Here is a 10,468-nt window from a genome sequence, read left to right on the forward strand (position 1 = left end):
TGGGGGGGAATTTGGGAATAACTGGGGGGAAAACAGGGGAGGAACTGGGAATAACTGGGGGGAACTTGGAGAGAAACTGGGAATTACTGGGGGGGGAAACTGGGAATAACTGGGAATAACTGGGGGGGAACTTGGAGAGAAACTGGGAATAACTGGGGGGGAACTTGGAGAGAAACTGGGAATTACTGGGAATAACTGGGGGGGGAAACAGCGAATAACTGGCGGGGAACTGGGGGGAAAGTGGGCGGGAAACTGGGAATAACTGGGGGGGAAATTGGAATAACTCGGAATAACTGGGTGGAAACTGGGATTAACTGGGCGGGAGAGTGGGGGGAAACTGGGGGGAAACTGGGAAGATCTATGGGGGAAACTGAGGCAGAACTGGGAGGAACTGGGGGAACTGGGGGGGATCTACAGGGATGCCTGTAGGTGCAACTGTACCTGTACCGGTATTGATACCGGTACCTGTACCAACACCTGTATTGACACCTGTAGTGACACCTGTACCTGTGTCTGTGATTGTATCAATACCGGTACCTGTACCTGTAGTGACACCTGTACCTGTAGTGACACCTGTACCTGTGTCTGTGATTGTATCAATACCGGTACCCGTACCTGTAGCGACACCTGTACCTGTGTCTGTGATTGTATCAATACCGGTACCTGTACCTGTTCCTGTACCTGTACCGGCATCTGTACTGACACCTGTACTGACACCTGTATCAACACCTGTACCACCTGTACTGACACCTGTACCGGTGTGTGATTGTATCGATACCATTCCTGTTCCTGTACCTGTACCGACACCTGTACCAACACCTGTGGGGTGCTGCCCACAGCTGAGTCCAGGCCACACCTGTGCCTGTGCCTCTGTACCTGTCACCTCACCTGTCCGTCTCACCTGTCCCCTCTCTCACCTGTCCCTGTCTCACCTGTCCCTGTCCCCTCTCCCGTCTCACCTGTCCTCTGTCCCACCTCTCCCCTGTCCCCTCTCACCTGTCACTCTCTCACCTGTCCTGTCCCCTCACCTGTCCCTGTCCCCTCTGTCACCTGTCACTCTGTCACCTGTCCCTGTCCCCTCTGTCACCTGTCACTCTCTCACCTGTCCCCTCACCTGTCCCTGTCCCCTCTCACTTGTCCCCTGTCCCCTCTCTCACCTGTCCCTGTCCCCTCTGTCACCTGTCACTCTCTCACCTGTCCCCTCACCTGTCCCTGTCCCCTGTCACTCTCTCACCTGTCCCTGTCCCCTCTCTCACCTGTCACTCTCTCACCTGTCCCTGTCCCCTCACCTGTCCCTGTCCCCTCTCACCTGTCACTCTCTCACCTGTCCCTGTCTCTGTCCCCTCACCTGTCCCTGTCCCCTCTCACCTGTCACTCTCTCACCTGTCCCTGTCCCCTCTCACCTGTCACTCTCTCACCTGTCCCTGTCCCCTCTCACCTGTCACTCTCTCACCTGTCCCTGTCCGTCCCCTCTCTCACCTGTCACTCTCTCACCTGTCCCTGTCCCCTCACCTGTCCCTGTCCCCTCTGTCACCTGTCACTCTCTCACCTGTCCCTGTCCCCTCACCTGTCCCTGTCCCCTCTGTCACCTGTCACTCTCTCACCTGTCACTCTCTCACCTGTCCCTCCCTGTCCCCTCTCACCTGTCCCCGCCCCCCCCCCCTTTTTCCCGCGCTCTCTCTCCCGCGCTCCGCTGGAGACAGCAACCGCCGCGCGCTCCGATTGGCCGCTCCCCGCGCGCCGCCGACCAATCGCGGCGCGGGCGCGGCAGCGCGCGGCCCGGGGGGGCGTGGCCGCCGCCGCCGCCCAAGGGGGGGGGGAAGGAACGGGGGGGGGGGGGACGGAGTGGGGGGAGCCCCCCTCGGTCAGAGGTCAAAGGTCAGGGGTGACCCCAGCCCCGTTTTTTGGGGGGGTGCTGGGGGGGTCCCGGGGGTCGCGGGCGGGGCCTGGCGGCGGCGGCGGCGCCTGGTTGGACCTTCCCGCTGTTACCGGGGCGGCGGCGGCCGCAGCTTCGCCTGGAAACGGGGGCGGGGGGCGGCGGCTGAGTGGCTGCGGCCGCCCCGGGACCCCCCCCCAAAAGTGGGGAGGGGGCGGGAAAACCCCGAGTGGGGGCGGGGAGGGACCCCCGGCTTTGGGGAGGGGGGGGGGAACCCACGTGCGGCACCCCTGGAATTGGGGGGGGGGTTGTTTTGGGGAGGGGGTCGCACTGTTGGGGTGCGGGACGGGATTTATTTTGGGGTGGGGGGTTATTTTGGGGTGGGGGGTCGTTAATTTTGGGGGGGGGGAATCGCACTTTTGGGCTGTGTGAGAATTTGGGGAGGGGGGGGGGCGCGATTTAGACCGGTCGGAATTTTGGGGTTGGGGGGGGGGAGAATTTTCGGAGTTTGGCCGAATTTGGGGGTGGGAGGAGTGGGGGGGGGGGGGTCTCACTTTATTTTATTTTTGGGTGGCGGGTGTCCCGTCGGGGATTTTTTTGGGGGGGGAAGCGCCCCAAAATTTTTTAAAATATTTTTTTTTGGTGGGGGGGGGGGGTGAAACCTCGTGATTTTCCCAAAGTGGGGCGGGACACAATTTGGGGAGGGGGATCCCCCTTCCCCCCCCCCCCCCCCCCCCCCCCCAAAAAGTGGCGGCCGCACAAGCCCGAAACTTGTCCGGGGCGGGGCGGGGCGGTGACGTCACGGGCGGGCGGTGACGTCACGGGTGGGCGTGGCGCTCCGCCGGTGCCGCCGGTGCCGATCGCGCCCGTCCCGAGCGGTTCATGCGGCTCCGTGAGTGGGGAGGGGTCCCGGGGGGGTCCCGGGGTCACCCAGGGGTGGGGGAGACCCCCCCGGGGTGGGGGGAGGGGTTGGGGGGGGGGGGGGGGCACTTGGGGGGGGGGGGGGAGCGCTCTAAAAATTGAGGGGGGGGTCGTGAAATTGAGGGGGGGGGTCGTGAAATTGAGGGGGGTCCCCAGAAATTGAGGGGGGTGCGTAAAAATTGGGGGGGGGTGCTGAGGTTGAGGGGGGGTCGCTGGGGTTGGGAGGGGAAAGGGGGGGAGGGACCCACGCGGGACAGGGGAGGGGGCGCAGCCCGGAGGGGAGGGGGGGGGGGGTCCCCAAAATTCACGGGGGGGGGGGGTCCCCAAAATTTACTCGGGGGGGTCCCAAAAATTGAGGTCCCCGAATAGAGGGGGGGTGCCCAAAAATTGAGTGGGGGGGGGGGTGCTTAATGGAGGGGGTCCCCAAATTGAGGGGGGGTCCCCCAAATTGAGGGGGGGGTCCCCGAATTGAAAGGGATCCCCAATTTTGGGGAGGAGGGGAGGGGGGGGAGTCCCAAATAGAGGAGGGTCCCAAAATTGAGGAGGGGTCCCCAAATTTGGGGTGGGGGGGGGGGTGAGCGGGACAGGGAGGGGACACGGGGGGGGGGGGACACGGGGACAGGTGAGGGGGGGTCGTGGGGGGGGGGGGGCAGCGGACACCGCACATGGCCGGGGGGGGAGGGGACCCTCCCGGGGGTTTTTTTGGGTGGGGGGAGGACCCGGGGGGGGTGCGGGGTGGATTTTGGGGGGTGGATTTTGGGGGGGCACGCGGGGGTCGCAGCCCGGTTTGTTTACAAACAGCGCCGCCCGCAGCGCGCCCCCTGCCGGCCGAGCCGCGCTGCTGTGTTTTTTTGGGGGGGGGGGGCGGTGTGAAGACCCCCCCCCAAATTTTCTCAACCCCCCCACACTAAAACTGGGGTGTCCCCCCCACCCCCAGAGCCCCCCGGGAGCGATGGCCAGACCGCTGCGGGAAGGGACCCTCGGGGAGCCCCCAGCCCCCCTCCCCTCGCACCCCGCCTGCGGGGGGGGCGGGGGGCGACCCCCCACGCGCGACTCCCGCCCCTCCCCCACGCGCCTCAGCTGCGGGGACCCCCCCGGGACCCCCCCGGATTTTGGGATCTACGGGTGGGAGCGCACGGTGAGTGATGGGGGGGGGTCTCCATTTAGGGGGGGTGGGCGCGATTTATGGGGAACGGTCCCGAATTATGGGGGGGGGGTCCCGAATTATGGGGGTGGTCCTGATTTATTGGGGGGGTCCCGAATTATGGGGGGGTCCCAATTTATGGGGAAAGGTCCCAAATTATGGGGGGGGGGTCCCAAATTATGGGGGTGGTCCCGAGTTATGGGGGTGGTCCCGAATTATGGGGGGGAGTCCCAAATTATGGGGGTGGTCCGGATTTATTGGGGGAGGTCCCGATTTATGGGGAACGGTTCCGAATTATGGGGGGGGTCCCGAATTATGGGGGTGGTCCCGAATTATGGGGGGGTCCCAATTTATAGGGAAAGGTCCCAAATTATGGGGGGGGTCCCGAGTTATGGGGGGGTGTCCCAAATTATGGGGGTGGGCCTGATTTATTGGGGGGGGGTCCCGATTTATGGGGAGCGGTCCCGAATTATGGGGGGGGTCCCGAATTATGGGGGTGTGTCCCAAATTATGGGGGGGGTCCCAAATTATGGGGGTGGTCCCAAATTATGGGGGGGGTCCCCAAATTATGGGGGTGGTCCTGATTTATTGGGGGGGTCCCGATTTATGGGGAACGGTCCCGAATTATGGGGGGGGTCCCCAATTTGTGGGGGGGGTCGTGATTTATGGGGAGGGTCCCGATTTATGGAGGGATCCCCAATTTATGGGGGGGGTCCCGAATTATAGGGGTGGTCCTGGTTTATGGGGAAGGGTCCCAAATTATGGGGGGGTCCCCAATTTATGGGGGGGGGTCCTGATTTATGGAGAGGAGTCCCCAATTTATGGGGGTGGTCCCAGTTTTTGGGGGAGGAGTCCCAATTTAGGGGGGTCCCCAATTCCCGTGGGGGGGGGTCCCCCCCAATTTCTGTGGAGGGGTCCCAGTTTTTGGGGGAGGGGTCCCAATTATGGGGGGTCCCCAATTTATAGGGAGGCACTCTCAGTTTGGGGAGGGGTCCCAATTAATGGGGAGGGGTCCCAATTAATGGGGGGCTCCCCAATTCCTTTTGGGGTGGGCTCCTCACTTTTAGGGTGCCCCCAACCCCCTCCCCACACATTTTTTGGGGGGCGTGGCTCACCTTGACCCCCCCAAAATATTGGGGGGGGGGCGTGGCTCACCCTGCCCCCCCTTTCCCCTCCCCCCAGGTGATCTCGGCCCCTCGGAGCCCCGGGGGACCCCCCAAATTGAGGGGGGTCCCGTCCCCAACGGGCCCCCCGCCGCCCCCCCCGGCCCCGAGCAGATTTTGGGGGCGCGCCTGCGGCTCCTGGGGGACGCCTTCCAGCACAGCCACGAGCGCCAGGTGAGGGCACCCCAAAAATTCGGGTGGGAGCCCAAAAATTCGGGTAGGAGCCCAAAAATTCGGGTGGGACTCCCCAAAACTCCTCCCCGCTGGGATTATCCCAAAACCGGGGGGGTGCACCCCAAAAATTCGGGTGGGAACCCAAAAATTCGGGTGGGACTCCCCAAAACTCCTCCCCGCTGGGATTATCCCAAAACCGGGGAGGTGCACCCCCAAAAATTCGGGTGGGAACCCAAAAAATTCGGGTGGGACTCCCCAAAACTCCTCCCGGCTGGGATTATCCCAAAACTGGGGAGGTGCACCCCAAAAATTCGGGTGGGAGCCCAAAAATTCGGGTGGGAACCCAAAAATTCGGGTGGGACTCCCCAAAACTCCTCCCCGCTGGGATTATCCCAAAACTGGGGAGGTGACACCCCAAAAATTCGGGTGGGACTCCCCAAAACTCCTCCCCGCTGGGATTATCCCAAAACCGGGGAGGTGCACCCCAAAAATTCGGGTGGGAGCCCAAAAATTCGGGTGGGACTCCCCAAAACTCCTCCCCGCTGGGATTATCCCAAAACCGGCGGGGTGCACCCCAAAAATTCGGGTGGGAACCCAAAAATTTGGGTGGAGATTGAAAAATTTGGGGCGTGACAGCCCAAAATTTGAGGGAGAACTAAAAAATTTGGAGGGGGTACCCAAAATTCGGGTGGGAAACGGGAAATTTGGAGGGGAACCCGATGGGATTATCCCAAATTTTGAGGGGTGCACCCCAAAAATTTGGGTGGGGTGTGAGACATTTGGGGGAGGACCCCAAAAAATTCTGTCCCCCGCCCATTTCTGGTGTCCCTCTCGGCTCCTTGCTGGTGTTATCCCAAAATTTGGAGGTGCACCCCAAAAATTGGACGGGGGACACCCCAAAATTTGGGTGGGAACTGAAAATTTCCCAAAATTTCCCACCACCTCCCCCCCATTCGTGGTGTCACTCTGGATGTTTTTTCAGGCTTTTTTTTTGGGTTGGGGCCTCCCAAAATTGACAGGAAAACCCCAAAATTCAGTGAGAGCACCCCAAAAATTGGGGGGGACACCCCAATATTACACAGGACACATCCCGGGGTTACTTTTTTAGGGGAAAACCCCAAAAATTCATTTTTTCCCCCCAATTTCTTCTCCCGGGGCTGGATTTTGGAGGGTGGGGGGGGGCTGGAATTTGGGAGAACAGCCCAAAATTTGGAGGAGACGCCCTAAAATTTAGTGGGGACACCCAAAATTGGGCGGGGCGCACCCCTTGAGGTGACGTTTTTGGGGGGAAAAGCCCCAAAATTCAGTTTTTTCCCCGTTTTAGCTCCACCTCTGCACCTCCCACTGCCAGGACTGGAATTTGGGGGGTGGGAGAGGCTGGAATTGAGGAAAACCCCTAAAATGTAGGAGAATCGCCCCAAAATTTAGGAAAGAACCCCAAAAATTTCAGAAGGACACCCCAAATGAGGCTGAATATCACTTTTTTTGGTGGGATTCCCCCCAAAATTCCTTTTTCCCCCATCCCAGCTCCATCCCTCCAACTCCCACTCCCAAAACTTCATTTTGTGGGCTGGGAGAGGCTGAAATTCGAGGGAACCCCCAAAATTTCGGGGAAAAGCCCCAAAAATTCCACAAGGACACCCAAAATGGGGCGGGACACCCCCAAAATTCCCTTTTTTCCCCCCATTCCTGCTCCACTCCCGCTGCCGGGGCTGGATTTGGGGTGGGTGTGACAGGCTGGAATCAAAGGCGAACCCCCAAAAACGTATCGGGAAACCCCAAAACCCACAAGAAAACCCCCAAAAATATAGTGGAGGAGCCGCCAAACTTTTAACAAAACCACCCAAAATTCAGCCGAACCCCCATTTTTGGGGTGCGAAACCCCCCCCAAAATCCCCTTTTCCCCCCATGGCAGCCGCACCGTTGCGGGCGCCAGCGGTAGGGCTGGGTTTGGGGGGCTGAGGGGGGTGGGTGGCGCTAATTGGCGGCGCTAATTAGCGGCGCTAATTAAGGACGGAACGGGGCTCGTCCCGCAGCGCCGCCGGCTCTTCTGGGGGCCGCTCTTCCGCTGGGTGGCGCCCTGGCTCGGCAACGCGCCCGCAGCGCCCCTGGCGGCCAGGGGCGGGAACTGACCTGGGAAACCGCTGGAAAACCGCTGGAAAACCGCTGGAAAACCGCTGGAAAACACCTGGAAAACACCTGGAACACCTGGAGGACAGCGGGAGGAACCCGCGCGACGCTGACGGAGCAGCGGGGAGCGCGGGGGAACCTCCAATTCAAAGGGAGCACAAAGCACAACCCCCCCCCCCCAAAGTGGAGTTGGTAGCGTCCAACCCCCCCCTTGGCTTTATTTATTTGGGGTAATTTATTCACTGGGGAGGGGGGGAGGGTTTAGGGGGGTCCCCAAAATTGGGGAGGGGGTCCCCAAAATTGGGATGGGAGCCCTAAAAATGGGGGGGGGGGAAAGGGGGGGGAAGGGGGGTACCCACCACCCCCCCCCCCCCCCCAAAAAAAAAGGGTTTGTAAATGGTGTAAATTAGGGGGTGTACATTTCAATTTTTGGGGTGTAAATTTAAAATTTGGGGTGTACATTTAAAGTTTGGGGTGTACATTTCAATTTTTGGGGTGTAAATTTAAAGTTTGGGGTGTACATTTAAATTTTTGGAGTGTAAATTTAAAATTTGGGGTGTACATTTAAAATTTGGGGTGTAAATTTAAAATTTGGGGTGTACATTTAAATTTTTGGAGTGTACATTTAAAATTTTGGGTGTAAATTTAAAATTTGGGGTGTAAATTCAAAGTTTGGGGTGTATATTTAAAATTTTGGGGTGTAAATTTAAAATTTTGGGTGTAAATTTAAAATTTTGGGTGTAAATTCAAAGGTTGGGTGTAAATTTAAAGTTTGGGGTGTACATTTAAAAGTTTGGGGTGTACATTTAAAATTTGGGCTGTACATTTAAAATTTGGGGTGTAAATTTAAAATCTGGGGTGTACATTTAAATTTTTGGGTGTAAATTTAAAATTTTGGGGTGTACATTTAAAATTTTGGGTGTACATTTAAAATTTTGGGGTGTAAATTTAAAATTTTAGGCTTTTCTAAGGGGCAAAATAAAGGGGACCCCCCCCCCCCAACAAAATGGTGCCGGGGGGGGGGGTCAGGACCACCCCCCAAATTTTTTTTTGGGGGGGTTCACCCCCAAACCACCCCTGGACCCCCAAATTTCCCCTTCTACCCCCCGGGGTGTAAATGGGCTGAAAATGGGGGATTTTGGGGTTTTTTGGGGTTTTTTGGGGTGTACAGGATCTATGGGGGAGGGGGGATTTTGGGGACCCCCCCCCCGGGCGGGGTTGGGGGGGGGGACCCCCAAAAAAGCCCCGAACCCCCCCAAAACGGGGCTGTACATGCTGTACATTGTACATAGGCTGTACATAGGGCGCTGTAGATTTTTGGGGCGTTTTGTACATTTTTGGGGTTTTTCTGTACATTTTGGGGTTTTTTCTGTACATTTTGGGGGTCTGTACATGGATTCGGGGGGGCTGTACAGGAATTTTTTGGGGGGGGGGGTCCCCGTTTTTTGTACCTTTGTTTGCAATAAAAGCGATTTAACACTTTGGGGGTTTTATGGGATTTTGGGGGTTTTGGGGGGTTTTATGGGATTTTGGGGGGTTTGGGGGTTTTGGGGGGTTTAGGGATTTTGGGGGGTTTTGGAATTTTGGGGGGTTTATGGGATTTTGGGGGTTTTATGTGATTTTAGGGGGTTTTGGGATTTTGGGGGGTTTTGGGGGGTTTATGGGATTTTGGGGGGTTTTGGGATTTTGTGGGGTTTGGGGGGTTTTATGGGATTTTGGGGGGTTTTGGGATTTTGGGGGATTTTGGAATTTTGGGGGGTTTTGGGATTTTGGGGGGTTTTGGGGGTTTATGGGATTTTGGGGGGTTTTGGGATTTTGGGGGGTTTATGGGATTTTGGGGGATTTCGGAATTTTGGGGGGTTTTGGAATTTTGGGGGTTTATGAGGTTTTGGGGGGTTTATGTGTTTTGAGGCGTTTATAGGATTTTGGGGGATTTATGGGTTTTTGGGGTCTGTGGGATTTTGGGGCATCTATAGGATTTTTGGCATTTATAGGATTTTGGAGGATTTATGGGGTTTTGGGGGTCTGTGGGATTTTGGGGGGTTTATAGGATTTTGGGGGGTTTATAAAATTTTGGGGGGTTTATAGGATTTTGGGGCATTTATGGGGTTTAAGAACCTTTATAGGATTTGGGGCATTTATAGGATTTTGGGGCATTTATAGGATTTTGGGGGATTTATGGGGTCTGGGGGGGTTTATAAAATTTTGGGGGGTTTATAGGATTTGGGGCATTTATGGGGTTTAAGAACCTTTATAGGATTTGGGGCATTTATAGGATTTTGGGGGATTTTGGGGGATTTATGAGGTTTGGGGGATCTCTGGGATTTGAGGGGGGACTTACAGGATTTTGGGGGATTTATGGGGTTTTGGGGTCTGGGATTTTGGGGGGGTTTTGGGGCATTTATAGGATTTTTGGCATTTATAGGATTTGGGGCATTTATAGGATTTTGGGGGATTTTGGGGGATTTATGAGGTTTTGGGGGTCTCAGGGATTTGAGGGGGGACTTACAGGATTTCGGGGGTGTCTATGGGATTGCAGAGTCCCCGAATTTTGGGGTTCCCCCCGTTTTTGGGGTCTCTGGGAGTCCCCCCGCCCCAATTCCGACCCCAAAATCAGCCAGGATTTTCTGGGAAATTCTTTATTAACCCTTCCAGCCCCCCCAAACCCGGCGGAGGGACCCCAAAACCCCCAAACCCCCTCCCCAAATTTTTGGGGTGCCTCATTTCGGGGTTCCCAGGCACTCCAAACCCCCTCCCCAAATTTTGGGGTGCCCCTGGGGGAGTTCAGGGCCCCCCAAACCCCCTCCCCAAATTTTTGGGGTGCCCATTGAGGAGTTCAGGACCCCCAAACCTCCTCCCCACATTTTGGGGTGCCTCATTTCAGGGGTCCCAGGCACTCCAAACCCCCTCCCCAAATTTTGGGGTGCCCCTGGGGGGGGTTCAGGACCCCCCAAACCCCCTCCCCACATTTTGGGGTGCCTCATTTCGGGGGTCCCAGGCACTCCAAACCCCCTCCCCGAATTTTGGGGTGCCCCTGGGGGGGTTCAGGACCCCCCAAAC

Source organism: Lonchura striata, chromosome 31, assembly GCF_046129695.1.
Source record: "Lonchura striata isolate bLonStr1 chromosome 31, bLonStr1.mat, whole genome shotgun sequence".
NCBI classification, from domain to species: Eukaryota; Metazoa; Chordata; class Aves; order Passeriformes; family Estrildidae; genus Lonchura; species Lonchura striata.